The sequence below is a fragment of the Bactrocera oleae genome, chromosome 4 (assembly GCF_042242935.1).
Source record: "Bactrocera oleae isolate idBacOlea1 chromosome 4, idBacOlea1, whole genome shotgun sequence".
NCBI classification, from domain to species: Eukaryota; Metazoa; Arthropoda; class Insecta; order Diptera; family Tephritidae; genus Bactrocera; species Bactrocera oleae.
This window is the reverse complement of record NC_091538.1, coordinates 58,852,078-58,869,283: the sequence shown is the minus strand read 5'-3', so window position 1 is coordinate 58,869,283 and position 17,206 is coordinate 58,852,078. Positions and strand designations below refer to the sequence as shown.

The following is a 17,206-nucleotide window of genomic DNA, read 5'->3' as shown; positions in this document are numbered from 1 at the left end:
TTTTACAATTTTAAAAACCTCAACAACAGCCTTCGCAAATGCCTGACAATATTATAAAATTATGTTGATGAATGCAAAATGTTGTAGAAAATGCAACAACAATGCTAAGAATCACAAGCAATTAAATACTGAAAGGTTAAATGGGTGAAAACACAAACAAGCGTTGACGACGAGTAGCCGCGGGACAGTAATAATAACACAAATCGAGGCGGACGACAAAACACAATAAACACAGTGCTACACAAAACATCTTTGTGGCTTTAAAAGTAAATCGGTTGAGCTGCTGTTGTTGTTGTTGTGTAACTCGATTCGCGCCCTTAGGTTATATAACAATTTTAGTTAAATTTAACATTTTATCTTCTTCCGGAACTAACTGTGAGTGTAGTAGTATTGCTATACTCATATCTATCTTTTGTCAAAAAATATATATGTACGTATATGTGTGCATATGCGTCTACCTTGCCCACTCACCAACTTGAAGCGACATAATTGAATTACTTAAACTTATTGTGCGCATCTAGAAAGGCGGAATAATGACATGAAGCGCATAGAGGACATAGAAGACGAAATATAGATATTTAAATTGATAGGTATGTAAACATATGATATATGTATTTATGTTTACATTTATACATTGTGACCAAAAAGTTTCCGGAAATTGTAAATAAAACGAAAAATGTTCAATTCAATCATAAATATTTATTTTGTCGCCTTCAAAATATGCTCCTTCTGAAGCGATGCACATATACCACCTATTTTTCCAATCATCGAAACATGCCTTGTAGGCGCTGTCCAGAATCGTCTTCAGTTCCACCTGCGAATTTTCTTTTTTGGCCTTAATCGAGTCGAAACGGATTCCACGGAGTGGTAAGTTGAGTTTTGGAAACAAAAACAAAAGTCACATGGGGCCAAATTCAATGAATACGGCGGTTGATCGATGGTATTGAACGAGTTTTTAGTCTTAAAATCGTTGCACCCGATGTTCTTTGTGCAAAAAAATTAAACTCTTTTGGAACAAGCCGAGCATTGACGCGTCTCATGCCCAAATTATCGGTCAATCTTTCTAACACTCGCATGATGATTTTCGAGCACGATTTCCTTCACTTTTTTGATGTTATTGTCAGTGGTAGACGTCGAAGCATGTCTTTGACGATTACTCGACCGTACTTAAAAGCTTTGTACCAGTCGTAGTCTAGGGTTTTCGATAGAATACATTCACCATAAGCCGCAAACGAAATTTGGTTCGAAACACAAAATTTGGTGCAAATTCTTTGTTCAATATTTTTTTTCATTATTTTCTCATTGTAAAAATCACAAAACAAACTGGTTGACAGATCGCGCTCATTTTTAGTATATTAATTAAGCACAATGCTACCAACTTAACAAAGAAAAAAAATTGCTGGAAAATATTCAGCGCGGGCAGTTTAAATGACAATTTCCGGAAACCTTCTGATCACTATATATGTATAGGTATATTGCTGTTGACGACAAAATGAATGCGGGTGCGAATACTTAGCTATTATTTTCCATTACTGAGTTTGTGTGTGAGAAAGATTCAACAGAAATATGAGACAACAATCGATAATTTTCAACCTTGTCTTCAACCGAAATAAATATGTTTATATATTTTTAATAGAAATCTTTTAAAGCATCGAGACATTTTTAAAGGAAAAACATGTAAATAACATTGAAAGAATTGTTGTTAAGGATTTTATTTCCTATCATTGAATAAATACATATTCTATATATGTGTGTATAGCAAAGAAGCGGTGGAATATCGACTTTTGTATTGCAGCTATTGGACATATTCCTAACGTGGTCACATAATAATAGTTTTATTTATGGTATATTATCGCCTTATATTCGAACGATGACTTATACGATTCGTTATTTTTTATAATTTTAGCATGATGCTAATGGCTAATGTATGAGTTATGAGGAAACGCAAAGGGTTCTATTTAGTATTTCTTTCTAAAATAATTAGATTCGAGAAAGTTCTAAAGTATCCAGTAAACGAATGTATAAATTTTGATTTAGTTTTAATAGCCCTTTACGTTTAATTCAAATTAATTAATTTAGAAAAATGTTAAGTGAAAGAGTAGAGATCAAGGCCGTTAAATGAAAAATACTCATTCAAGCATGTTCTGATTTTTAATTCAATACATTTCCTATAATCGAAACGGTTTTCATTGAGTAAATGATTTTCAATGAATGGACATCAGTCTTTAATTTTTGGTGCTAAAAGAGCTAGATATAGCGTTACAATTTCAACCGTATGGTAATGGAGAACATATAATATTTGAAGTGATAGTTACTATACACGGAGTTTTAAATGTACAAATTACATCAGTAATATTACAACCTTAGAAAAAGATTATCAATTCTAATTATTAACATGCCAAGGCAGTCGAAATGTTTATTTCGTTTTAAGGTAAAACTAGTTTGGCTGACAAAATTTAATTATACATGCACCTCTGGAAGTTTCCGCTTCTAATTATCATACCAGCAAATATTCTCTTGAAAACTAAGAAAACAAAACAAATCTCTAGAGGATAGAAAACAGTGTATATGTATATTCAATCCCAACTCGTGGCAACTTTTCCATTATTTTTCTTGATTTTCGCCACTGTGCGTTGAGTTGGTAAAACATCACCTTGTTTTCTTCAAATGATTAATTTTTATAACGTTTTATCGTTTAAAGATTCCACCTAATGGTCTATGCTGAATATGTTGATACAATAGATTTTCACTTTTCAACTTAGTTGATGAAAATTGATGGATTGCTGAATGCATTACAAGTATATGCGCCTCATAATAGCTAAGCGACTCACATATTACCTTGATATATTTAAAATGTCTACTTGTTCATCGCCATGTTTTGTTATCAGTAGTAATTTGTTTTCGATAGAAGATAGTGTTTCATTAATCCACCATGATCCTTTTCATTGGGTTTTATTCGAAGGATGTCATACAAAAACTTAGGTCTGGGTCTCAAAATGCTATATCTCATCAACTGCTTCTTCTTTTGAAACATGGTTCTAACTGCGTTAGTTTTTTTCTTACTCCTGCCTAGTATCTCTGCTTAGTGTTTTATTAAAATGTGTAGTTGAGAACAAAGTTATTTTTATTGGATACTCGCTCAAGTTGTATATACCTTATTTTTGTTGCTTTTATACCTCAAAATAGCAATAAGAATAAAAAATAATTCTTTATTTGCTTTAATATATAAAATTGAAAAATATCATCTCAATAAAAGTGCAAAAAATGTTATATATTGTACAATATAAATAATTTTGAAAAAAATATCGATCATCCGTTTATGATTTATTCTTAAATTAGATCTATAAAATTTACTCCAAATGTTTAAAAACTAACAGTTTTGCTTTTACTGTCATGCTCCGTAAGAGGGTCTCTTATGAACCCCCCAAATTTTGTCTTTTATCATGGATTCAGTATAGTGACCTTGGTGACGTCCCTCAAATTAGATAATATCTGGATTAAAACGTTTTCCTTGTTCTTCCGAATAAGCTTCCATATTATCTTTAAATTTATCTAAATAAGATTGTAACATGTACATCGGTAACATCGTCATAATTGTCAGCTAAGTAACTTCGGTAAAATATCACAATCAATAATTTTTTATTTGACGGGTCATAAAGATGCCAATTTTTATTTTCATTTAGGAGAGAATTGGAAAATAATATCTTTAAATAAATGAAAGCTGCGGCCTCATGGATAAGTGCCGTTACAAATTGTTTAATAAGACCCAATTTAATATGCATTTAAAATGCAATTACGACATTAATGCGGTAATACGTTTTAAGAGTTTTAGAATTGACAAATGCCACGCATGATATATGGCATTTTTCCACTTCGTAATCGGTACGTATTGGCTAATATTTTTGGTGGTTGTGAGCAGCATCATTCCGACTCTTCTACAAGCAAAGATAGCATGAGTATTTTGTATAACCACTTTGTTTCGCAAATTTTTAAATTTTTACTTAAATCATACTTTTTCTCTATCATTTTAATATATTCGCCACAAATATAGCAAAGCGAGCCAGCGTGTCGTTTACAACGTCTCGAAGATATTTTGTACTGGTTGTTACAGGAAACAAAATTATGAAAAACGTTATTCCTCTGTAATGTGCGAACACATACTGTAAGCAACATTATCTCCCGTGCTCTTCGCTCTCTCTCGACGGCAACAGCGCGCGAAGACCGACATTATATGGTCGCGAAGATCAAAAATGGTCAACTCCCTATAATTTCTTAAAAAACAAATATTTTCTATGTGTAATCGTCCTTTCCCATATATAATATATTTGCTTATATTATATAACCAGAATATATTAAGGGGTTCGGGGTAGTCAGTGGCACGAAAACATGACAATTTTCAGCAATTTTTTTGCTATTAAATCATGTTATTTTACAAAAGTAGTAATATGGCATTATTATACAATGTTTTGAATTGAAATCACAAAAATTTCAAAAAAAAATAAAAAAATGTTAATTTCTGAAGTTATAGCTGTCTGTGTTGACCAAGTTCGAAAAAAAGTTCCTCGTATAGAAAAAATTAGTTTTATAAATAGTTAATCCTGGGCCGGATGGAAGCTTTTTTATTTTTTTCAAAAATTAACAAAATGGCGGCCTCAGGAAATTTTTTTCTAAATTTTTCGAAAATCGAAATTTTTGAAAAAAAATTCTTCGATCAGGCCCGAGTTTATTATGTATACATTAAAATCTACTTAGCGGTTTTCAAGTTACAGTTGTCACCAGTTCAAAAAATATAGTTTTGAGCAAAACGCATTTAAAGTTTGGCCTTGTAACTTCGAAAATATTCACTGGAACGATATGAAATTTGCTGTGTGCATTCTTGAACATATGTACATTAAGAAAAAAAAAATATTAAAAAAATTGATTGTTTGAAAATTCTGACTACCCCCTACCCCTTAAGTAAAACCCATGGGCAGGCAAAAAAAAAAAAAAGAAATGTTATTGACCTGTGTAAAATTTATCTTTAGGTACTTTTTTTTTTGATTTTGGTAAAAACTCTGATCATAAAAAATATATCTTTGAAAAACTTAAAGCTTTTACTGAATACATGGTTTTCTTAAAGATTACATAAGAGGTATGATGGTGCGATCTTAGTTCATTATGTAACTTAACTTATAATTACTTATAAAGAGAATAAATTACTAACAAAACTTCAGGGCGATGTAAGATTTTTGCGACGAATAAATCACGAAAGATTTATGAGAATTAAAAATGTTTATAAAAAACTTAAAAAAAACCTTCAATATGTGTTTAGCTTCATTCATGTAAAGAATCCATAAAAAATATGAAGCCAATACAGAGTAAAATATATCATTATACCCGAAAGATAACATTAAAACATTGTCTTTGTCTAAGGTACAATAGCAAAAGTAAAAGTTTCTGAAAACTCCCCAACATAAGTTAAATGTAATTATAAACTTAATTTTACTCCCTAAATAATTTATAATAAATTACGTAAAATAATTCGTTTTCTAGACAACAACAATTGAATAATTCCATGCCTGAGAGGATGTGAATAGCGCTTAGTCTACAATGATAGGCGCAACAAGGCGAGTAATTACATACAATAAACTCTGTCGCACACTGAACAACTGGCTGACTGACTGGCGTTGCGAACAAGTGGTGGTCTCATCATTTTTGCATTATTAGCATTTTCACAAAGCAAAGAACATGAAAAATATGCCATATTACTTTGGAAATGGTTGGCAAGCGAAAAAATGCCACGCGCTCTAGGATTCCATGTAAATACGTTCAAGCATATGCCACTGAAGCTCTGCCCATTTAGGAAAGTGTTTACTTTGATATACTTTTACATCAAAGCGGCCGCGAAACCACTGTGCCACAAAAGAGGAGTGCAACGCGTTAAAAGTTAAGCGTTGAAAAGCGCAAAATTAACTTTGTAAATTTGAAATACGAAAACTAAAAAAAAGGCATGAAAAATTATGATGTGGTTAACTGTACATCTTTCAAAGAAAAGTGGGCGAGGCATGCGCATATTTGCTTTCTAGAATTACTGCATTTTTTTGCTGCTATATCAACCACTTGTTCGCTTAAACAGTTTGGAGGCGCTCAAGGGCATATGCTGCTTGGCGTCGCATATATAATATGTTCATCTTATGCGATAATATATGACACAAATTTGTTTGGCACTTAAAAATGAAAGATTGTTTTTGTGTATGCAAATCGCTCACTTTTTCAAACATACTTATAGAAAGTGTGAACGACTTTTCGCTAGTCTATAAGGCGACAGATATTACACGCGTCAATGCAAATGCGCATAAATTGCTTTCACACACACACACGCATATCCATATTCACATTTTCGTGTACTTATTATTGGCTCTTACAGTGTTGCTTTGTCAACTAAACTAACAAATTATTACATTTTATGAATTATGCACCAGCACAGTGTCTATGACCTAATATTCAACTGATTCCACTGGCTTTGATGAACTGCCTAGAGAGTTAATTCACTCACTTAGCAGAAAGCAGCTTTTTGTTTCTGCAGCGAATTTGCCAAATGCAAATTTTCAGACTTTTATTACTTTAACTTAATTTCAACTTTTTCACTTAAGTGCTGTGATTAAAAGAAAAAAATTGTAAAATTTGTCATGTTTTGTAGAGATCTGCATACTCTCGAAAATGAAAAAAATATATATATATATTTTAAAAATGTGAAAACAAGAGTTCTTCTTTGTTAATATACACATAATAATGCAAATCTATATAAAGTTCTGAATAAGCAAAAAATGTTTGTTAGACCTTCTTGTAACTTCTATATGTATGTAAAAGAAACACTTAATTATCCAAAATTAAATAAGCAGCAGCGCTCGCTCTCCATTGAAGTAACATTGGTTCTATCTTTTCTAAAATTTCTTCAGAATTGTTCCTAGTTCAAAACGGTGGCTTTGACTTCTTTATACCCCATCCACTGTTAGAAATGTGCCTCATCTGAAGTGTGCGAAGAACCTTTTAAGTTTGATATACCAAAGGAGAGATTTGGAAAGAAATTTACAATATTTTTAAAGTTTTTCGAATGTAAGAGTATGAATGGTAATTAACAGAATCTTGCTGAAAATAAATGTAAAAATACATGCGTTTGACAGCTACCCCTTTTGAAAATTATAGTGCAATACCTTAGGGTGAGCCAGAAAAACTAATACCGAAAGTATGGTTTAAAATAAACTTATATACAGAGAAATATATTGTAGCAAGGCAAGATTTTTAGTAGGGCTACAAACCGGTTCTGAACCGAACCACCTCTTTTTACCGGTTCGGTTCGGTTCCAAATGAAAATTCCCAATAAGCATTTTTGTGTTAAATAATACACGTGCTTAAAACCGCAACCCTTATGAAAATCTGCCACAAATTTGCTTGAATGCAAGGACATGAATTGTCATTTTTCGCTGTAATTTCAAATAATCGCGTCTGTGTGCTCAGAAGGTTGGCATACTTTTAAAGTGATTATTTTGTAAATAGTTTTGAAATGAGTGTGAATACAGTACACAAGAGCTTTTATTTTGACAAAAATTATTATACAAATGAGTGAATACATTGCAAATGTGAAATGAAAAGAAAACATACAGAAATTTTGCGATAAACTTACAAAGAAAGCACGCCAACGTTTCAGAGAAGATCGTTGACGAAATTTCGAAGAAAAAATTCTAGAAGCACTCTACATAAATTGTTTTTTCTTAATATGTATATTATATTAAAAAATTGTATCCTCCATACTAGGTAAATGTATTTAGTTTTGTAATTAACGCTGAAAAGTTTTAATAAAAATTTTAAATTATTTAATAGAAAAGTTTTAATTACGAAGCCTATTATTTTCGTAAATACAATACGTATATGGTATATAAGTATGGGTTTTTTTCATATAAATTAATATAAAAAACTGAACCATTTGAACCGAAACGAACCGTGGTTCAGAGATATTCATAAATCGGTTCTTGAACCAATGTACCTAAGTATTTTCTGAGTGGTTCGAACCACTGAACCGAACCGCATCGATTTTTGTAGTGGTTTGCAGCCCTGACTTTTAGCTTAACTTTAAAATATGTCGGTAAGCATTCAAAGCCTTGCATATGAACAGCATGTAAAAAACCCATTTTCATTAAAAATACCACAACTTTTAAACCGTTTTATATTACGAATTGTTGTATAGAATAAAATTTTCTGAAAGATCTATCTCACAGGAATTCTTTTCATTCGAAAAATTCTTATATATAAATGCTATGAAAAGTGAGAAAATCAAAATATGCATATAAATTTGATATTAGTTATATTTTGACTCACCCTCCTATATCTAAAAAATTTCAGTTGCATATTTTGAAAACTATTGGGTTGAAAATTGTTGCAAAGGGTTTAAAGGACGCATTAAATAACCTAATTAAAGTTTTTTAATACTTAAAAAATAAATTAAATGATTCAAATTTATAAATTATGGTTGTTATACAATATTTCTTTCCTTTCGAATGGCTTGTATCAGACTAGTTTATTTACAAACGCATGTATTTTGAAGAAAATGCTCAAAAGCCTTGTGTTTTAATAAATATATTTTTTTTTTTTTTTTTTTGTTTTTTTTTTGTTTTTCCCTTCATCACTCTAGTTTATACGTCAATTGGTGCAGAATACCATATGCTTGCGTCTATCAATACATTTGCTTTCATAAGAGCGTGAATATAATTTTCCAGCTACTTGAGTTTGCATAAAAGGTAGAAAGAAATGCGAGCTATCAATTGGCTCATCATTATGCATCGCAATGTTACTTTCCAATTTCTCTGATAGATGTGTTGACTGCGATTTATTTTTAGATAGCAATGTAACGAGCTGCAAAGCGTAGAAGAATGTTAAAAATTGCTGTTGCCACTTCAAGTTGCATATCAGACAACCAAACAGTTACAGGTATTTTGGAATTTTTTTTGTTTTTTTAGTTTGGTCTTTTCTAAACAAAAGTTTGTTAATTTTGCCGAGTTTCTACTTAAGTAAAATCGACTTATGTAGTTTGCGTTGTTTCGTTATCTTAGTTAACTGTTTTCTTCTTTTTGGAGTACCTTTTTGCTTTACGAGTTTAGATTATATTATTAATTTAGTTTGTGTGGCGTATCCTTTTCTCAGTTTTGGTCACTTACTTACTTGTATATGTACATATAGATATACTCATAAATATAATCTCATAACTATTTGTGCTGACAATCTTAAGTGTATGATGATTCCTCTGTGAACATTGTAATTGAAAAAAAGCTGCTAAAAGGTATTTCTATGCCACTTAAGCGCGTTCTACCTTAAACCATACAATATGTATGGCATTTCACTTACTTTATCTAAGTTATGATCTCTTGCGCGTCTTGAAATTTACATACATACTTATGTGCGTGTAAAACTGTAAATCCTTATATTCCTACCATTTGCATACTCCGCAAGTAACGGTGTCTACACCTGGTGATTGCCTCATGATCTCTGTGCTTTAAAAAAGGTAAAACTATATATAAGAGTTGTTATTGTTGTTTATGTATTCACAAAATCTCTGCTAAAATACGCAGCAATTTCAATTGGTAGCATATCAAAAGCTGTGGCTCGAGTGTCTTAGAGTACCCGTTTGATTTATTTATTTTTATTTCGAATTTTTAAGGGTTAGGTAAGCTTAACGATGGGCTAACAGTGTGCTTGGATGGTGGTTTGTAGGATTTTTTAAAGGTAGAATATTGAAGTGTGTAGGGAAATTAAAAAACAAAGGAAGAAAGTTATTTGTAGAATGGTCAGACGTTCATGTATAAATTATAAAAGGAAAATGCGGAGCTTAAAGCAACTTTTCTTATTTAAGCTTTTTAAAGATCATGTAATATTGAATCGACATTAAAAATGTATTTATAACTTACCAATTCAAATGGTGTGTGGACTTTTGGACTGTTTGTTACTAAGGCTGTGTAATTTGACTTGGGAATATTGATAATAAGAGCTTGATCGTCATTATTAATACATTTTAATATTCATATTCCGTTTTGGGAATTTTTTTTTAACAGAAATTGTAATTTTTCTGTGAATTTATTTAGAAGGAAGACAAAGTGTACAGATTCTTAACAAGCTTACCAAAGGTATCTTCGATAATCAGCGCTTCATTCAGCAATGATTTTTTAAGCTGAATAATTGCTGATTGCAAAATGTACTGAAAATCCGGTTATAAGGTTCCAGATAGATGTATCGATGGAGAGAAAATGTAAAAAAAGATCAAACAAGTAAGGAAGGGCTAAGTTTGAATGTAACCGAACATTTTATACTCTCGCAAAATCAAATGGTATACTCGTTTAAGATTTCTTTGTGGATTGACCCATATTTTCGGTAAAAGGTCAGCTATGTGTACTGGGGTCCACATATTCAGTACCTAAGGGTTTGAACAGTTTTGGTTCGATTTAGACAACTTTTGGTCACAAGGTGGCATACTTTAAAAGTATTATTCACGCAAAGTTTTACCCCCAATATAATCATTGTTGCTGGATTTGCATAGTGGAAAGTGAAAAAGTCAGATGAAATTTAAAATGGTGTTATATGGAAAATAGGCGTGGTTGCCCATTTTCACACTATAACATAAAAATATGAGAAGAATATTATGTACCGAATTTGGTTGAAATCGGTTAAGCAGATCCCAAGATATGGGTTTTCACCTAAAAGTGGGCGATAAAATTTAATGTCTCTGGCGTGTTTAGTGCTTGATTTATCGCGCTTTTAGTAGTTTTTAACAGTACCGTTATATGGGGAGTGGGCGGAGTTGCCACCCGATTTCAACTATTTTCACACTGTAGGTAGAGGTTCTAAAAACAAATCTGTATGATCGCCTTCAAATACAAACATGTTAACGCTTAATCCAATTTTCCATTTTATTATAAGCCTGGACTGGGCCTTCAACGAATGATTTTTAATTATTTCAATAGACTCGTGGCGCACTCCCAGGGGCGAATTTTTCAGTTTCGAAAATAGAAAAAATGTTTGGCGAAAAAGTCAGTCACAATCGTCCTAGAATATGACGACCTATCATCATGGTAATAAAAACTTGAAACTGCTGGCCGACATACGTCTAGACGCACCAAAACAGCCAAGTAGTATTAATTATTGACTGTTTGACCCTGTAGAAGGAATTCATGGGAAATCACACCACGGTAATCAACTTAATTTTATGCCGACCACCAGTAAGACTCAGGTATTTTGCCATTGACACGTTTTATACCTAAAACATTAACCAATTTATGTCGAGTCGATCCATAAGATATGTTTTCGATCTTTTGCGTTTATTTACTATGATGCCTACACGACGATTTTAGAAACGATTCTATATCCGTGATTCCAATGGAAACACAAAATTCCAAAGAAACTCGTTGTTCTATTTCTTTTCCAAGGTAAAAATCACCAGACAAACTTTTTGTGTCGTAAAAAAAAATAGTTGCCAAACACACGCTAATTAACATATGGAGATCAAACTTCAAAAACTATTTATAGATTGTGTTTAACGATAATGAATGGATCTCTTTATCAAAATCTATTCATTGAAGAAAGCAAAAACCGTATTGAGCAAACTTTCTTCTATCTCAATTAATCAAACGATTACTTTATGAGCTGATTTGTCTAAACTTGAATTTCGCATAAATTTCTACATTAACCATAAATTATTATCTGGGACTTAGTGTATCTGCAGACTTTATTTGTGCCACATTCTTATGCAAATTTATGTTTCTGCACAAAATACTAAATTAAGAGACCCGAATATTTGCTTTCACTGCAGAACGCCCACTCAGCAAGCGTTCTATCAACAGACCGATTAATCCGACGATTACTTGTAAGCGTATAATTGCCATTCCCGGAATCAAATAAATAATAGTTTCAAGATAGAGGAAGGAGAGTGAGCGGGTATGTATTTACTTACATAAATTTAGCCACGACCGTCTGGGAATAACTCACTTTCTGTGTATTGTACAACAGCTGTGCCAATGTGATTTATAGCAAAGGACATAGGTATATCAAATGCTGCTCTTCGCTTCTTACAAAACATTCCCACCACCCTCATCGCTTGGTCTCCTAAAACACGCCTTCACAATGTACACAAATTTTGCTTTTGTTTTTGTTCGACACCCAGAGTTGTTGGTGACTTGGAACTTGCCCCTCCGTTATGCACACAACTATTTGTCTGTATGTCTGTGTCTCCTGAGCTATGCTCGCTCGTAAATTTCCACTTGACTATTTATAATAAATTTTTATTTAATTTTATGCCCAATTAAGTGTAAATAAATCCTTTGATGTCTACAACAGGCGGCTCGAGTATTATATTTTGTGTGCGCCAACCGAATAGGTTTGAACCTGAATCGATGGTTTATTAAAATGAGTCTATTTTAGAAGGTGCACACCTTTTCAAAACACACACACACACATATATTCATATTTACACATATATTTGACAATTTTTTTTGCGCAATCTGGTCATTTTAAGAGCGTGTAAGTATTGAATAAACCGAAAAGTACAAAAATACTTAGTTCATGTTTCTAATGAAAACGGTTATTTTTAGCAAAAAAGGTTGTAAAAGGAGACTTCGATATATACCATTTTTGCTTACGAAAATCAGTGTACACTTATGTAAACAGATGCACAGTTGATTTCGATATTAAAAAAGTTCTTTTTGAAATCACAGACAATATCTGAGAACCACGAGCAAATATAACGTTTTTTACGTGTTTGTAAAACTAACTCCCTTAACTTAAATGTATCTCTTTATAGCCTAGAGGAAGTGAATTACTAATTTTCAAAAACTTATATTCAGTTAACTATATATTGTTAAGTCTATTTTAAAAATTCTCACTAAATGAAGTATACTTTTGTTGGATTTGGTCTTTTTGACAGCTGTTACTTGATTTTTATTCAGTTGGTTTTGGAAAAACGTTTGCAAATCGTGCAAATTTATTACCAAAATTCAGTTCGGCTGCGTCCAATTTGTAGTCGACATAATTGCCTAGCAGAGTCTGTAATTCAAGTAACCATGTAGCGGTTTCACACCACGTTTACTCTAGTAGATAATGCGCATCCTCAGAGATGTCGTACAGTACACACCGCAAACGCTTTTGCTGCTATGGAGCAGAGATCCAAAGAAGACTCGAATGAGTCCATCCGCCAGCGCGCAACAGGTGTAGACTGTTCCCAGCCACTTTATGGAAGATTTTGTGGAAGTATATTGGTTTCCGGACTTCCAAAATACAACTGGAATGGCCTTAAACGAGATGGCCACCGATCCCAATTTCCACAAGAAAATTTTGTTCAGCGATGAAGCTAACTTTTAATCGAATGAGTAGGTTAATATAGGGTGATCCATTTTAAGGTGAGCTACTTTTTTACAGAAAAAATACAGAAAATCTAAATTTAATGGAAAATGTTTATTATGATTCAAAAGAACATTCTTTGTCTAAAAAGTCTAAATGTGCGATATTACAACGATCTTTGTGGTCAATCGACCAGCCCAAAAGGTGAAATTAGCTGCTCACCGAAGTGTTCTCTTAATAAACCCATTGATTGATGCGATGTGTGGGAAGTGGCGCCGTCTTGTTGAAACTAACTGTCGCCGAGATTACGAGCTTCAATTTCAGTCATCAAAAAGTCGGTTAGTTTGGCGCGATAACGGCCACCATTGACGGTTACGTTATCACTGGCATTATTTCTGTAGAAATATGAACTGATGATTCCACCGGCCCGCAAACCACATCAAACCGTTGTTTCTTTCTGGATTAAAAGGCAGCTTTTGAATCTCTTTAGGTTGCTCCTCGTCCCAAATGCGGAAATTTTACTTGCTTACATTCCCATCCCCGAAAACATCGGATCTTCTTGGATCTTTTCAAGAGCCCATAGATCGAAGCAATGTCGCTTGAGAAGGTCAAGCGGCTTCAGTTCTTGCACAAGTCGTTCCATACGTCAGTCCGAGTTGCTGCGAACGGCGCCGAATATTTGAGTCAGCAGTCGACGCAGGACTTTATCATATCAGATTCTTGAATGTCAAGAAGATTGTTATAAATTTACCATGTATATTATATACGAGGCGTGAGTTATTTTAAGGCGTGAATTATTTCTTTAAATCTCTCTGTTAAGATATATTATAAAGATATAATAATAGATTTAACCCTTAGAAGATCGAGGGTTCTTTCGATAAAACTACCTACGTAGAATTATGACCTAAAAACAAAAATGTAAATACGTGTGACTTTTGCTGTAACGACGAGTTTGCAGCAGTTTGACTATAGTTTTCAGTACGATTTCATGAGTTTAAGTTAGGTTAGTATAAGTATAGGTCGATCCAAAAAACAGTATTCCACTTGGTCAGCTTAGAATCCATTCCATTCTGATATTTAAACACTGCTAAATATTTATCGGAAAGACCACACACATTGCCCCAACTTTGTGGAGCTGGTTAATATCAATTCAAGTTATTTCTCCAGATTCGTCGAAGATATGACTGCCGAGATGTTTCAACCTTAGTCTTACGATAGCTGGACAACCTATGCGTTTCCACCTCACTTTTCTCCATATAATTTGACAATTAGCCTATGGGATACTGAGAAGTGAGAACTCTTATGATTGTGGCTGAGAGCTAGTAGGTTAGTGGATTTCGTGCGTTATACGCTAGGCCAGAAGGTTTTATCAGTCACACGGGAGCTAGTTGTTGACCAGTGCCAGCTAAACATGTGCGAAGCTGCACTTCGCGTTAGAATACCTTTGTAAAACGGAGACCCAGCTCGTTCCCAATCCGATGTAATTGGGACAAAAGGTCTCCCTCTCTTGCAGGCTCATCGGTTTTGAAGTTTTCAACGACTCTCTTATGACTAAGCACCCAAACGAGTCTGATAATAAAGTAACTTGATGCTATCGATACTGAGGACAGACACCCCTCGATTAGCTTGGAGCAATCAATGAATGAGCAATTTACCTTAATATTTACGTTAAAATATTTTTATTCCAGAAATACAATTTTTATATACATATGTAAATAAAAAACTGCTACCACCTCTTTAAGCTTAATGTTGAAATGCGACTTACTTTTCCCCCACCAGCTTCTTTATATTGCTTATCATATAACAAATAAATACATGCACATCTGTGCATATATGTGCGTCTAGGTACATATTTATTTGATGAGAAGCCCATAAAAGGGCCCCTATGTTCCGGGTTTTGGGCAAACAAATTGCATGTGGTCACGCCTCAGCTCAAACAAACATACACACATATTATACGTGAACGTTGGCGTTTTTCCACAAACAACACCAGAAACGACCGCAAACATAACTTCTTAGAATTTATGACGCCCAATAAATTCGACGTGGAACCGGAACGAAGGCGCTGAAAGAAGATGAAATGGTAAAAATATGTAAGCAAAAAACCTGAAAAATACGAAAAAATATAAAAAAATGAGTAATAGAAGGCAACCGTGTTGATAAAGCTCTCCTCTGTCACAGAAGCTGACGCATGAGTCAAATAAAGTCGATGAATTACTTTTCTCACCGGAAGTCCTGCGTAGCTGTAGCGAAAATAAAGTAAACCAAATATGTCAGAAGCCTGCCAGCAAAGAGAAGCAAGTAGAAAAAGTGCTAAATAACAGTGAAAGTGGACATGCAACATGGTGTTGCAGGCACCTGCAGTAAATCGACGAAACTGAAGAGTGAAAAATATTAAAGCACAGTTTGCTGACTGACCAACCAGCGGGTATGTAGTGCAAAAGTATTTTGCTTTGCAATTTTACCAGCAGTGCCTATGCATAACATGCCTAGTGTGGGAAGTTCGCCCGGTTGCGAAGCATACATTTCAGCGCAGCCAAGTAAATGCTTATATAGTTACTGGCATAGTCAAGGTTGTGGTCAAGCAAGTTGGCAACAAAAAATTGTAAATAAAAGTACATAAAGCCACTGATAGGATTGGATTGCTGGGATTTAACAATCACTTTATTAAGCTACTGACAACAATAGATATTTTCTATAGCATATGCACTTTTATACTAAATTTAGTGTAAAATGTGCAATAGAGCTATGGTGTATGTGTGTGAAAATTGTATTTTGGAAAAATATCTTATTCCTTTGAATATAAAAGTAATTTTTGCTTTTATTCAAATTGTTACTAACTGATCGCCTTTTCTGACTTTTTCATTATTATTTTAATAATTCGTTTTCACATAAATTGTTAAGGATTCAATAGCCTCGTCAGAGGTAAAAATATTTGCGCAATCAAAATTGTTTTTAATTTTTTTTATTGTGTTTAGCCCACATTTTTACTTGGTGAAATCAAAACAATAGCGGTGTATAAATATATGCTTGGAAGTTTCCTTAATTTTGCTCCAGAGAATTGTTGATAAATTTTAGTAATTTTCTATGACTCTTATTTGACACAAATACAATGCCGTTCATTTAGTTTACTGCTGTCGTAAAGTGGCACAAATCTCGCTACATAATAATAAAGATGAAATCAACAAAATCAAGACGGTAAGGATTCTTTTTAATGTAAGATTTTCCCAAACATATTTAACTGTAATTCGGATTAGAAAATAATTATTTGCAAAATTTGCTCGACTTGTTTTACAATTAATATCAATATAAATAATAAATTAATTAACAACGCACTTAAATATTTATGCAAACAAAACATATAGTATATCACAAAATCTAATTTATTGAAAATATTGATCTTTGTCTTCTCATACACTACATAAAAAACAACACAACTTTTCTATAACTTTGATAATCCTTGTTCGAAGTTTGAGAAACATTCATTTCAATTCAATCCAGCAGGACCCCAGTATCTACCAGGTGTACCGGTATGAAATGAGAAAGTAAAAGAAAAAATTATTCAAAGTATAGGCCATTGCTTTTAACACATTTTGATCACCTTTCTGGCAATTTGTGGATAACATGCCAATAGAAATGTTCGTCTTTCGAAGCAAACCCATCAGACACCCAATTTTCAACTTCTGCGTAAGAATCATAGTGCTGCTCAGCCAATGCGTGTCCCATCGACGAAAACAAATGGTAATCGAAAGGCGCCAAGCCTGGTGAACACGGCGGGTGGGGTCGCAGCACCCAGCCAAGTACTTAGATTGTATTCAAAAACCGATTTTACTTTGGCAGTTCGGCGTCT

General features: G+C 33.2%; 1 protein-coding gene across 1 annotated transcript in view; it reads left to right on the top strand.

Moving 5' to 3' along the window:
• Positions 1-17,206, top strand: part of Rgk1 (Rad, Gem/Kir family member 1) — a 160,424-nt gene that overhangs the window by 12,798 nt on the left and 130,420 nt on the right. The window lies entirely within an intron of this gene.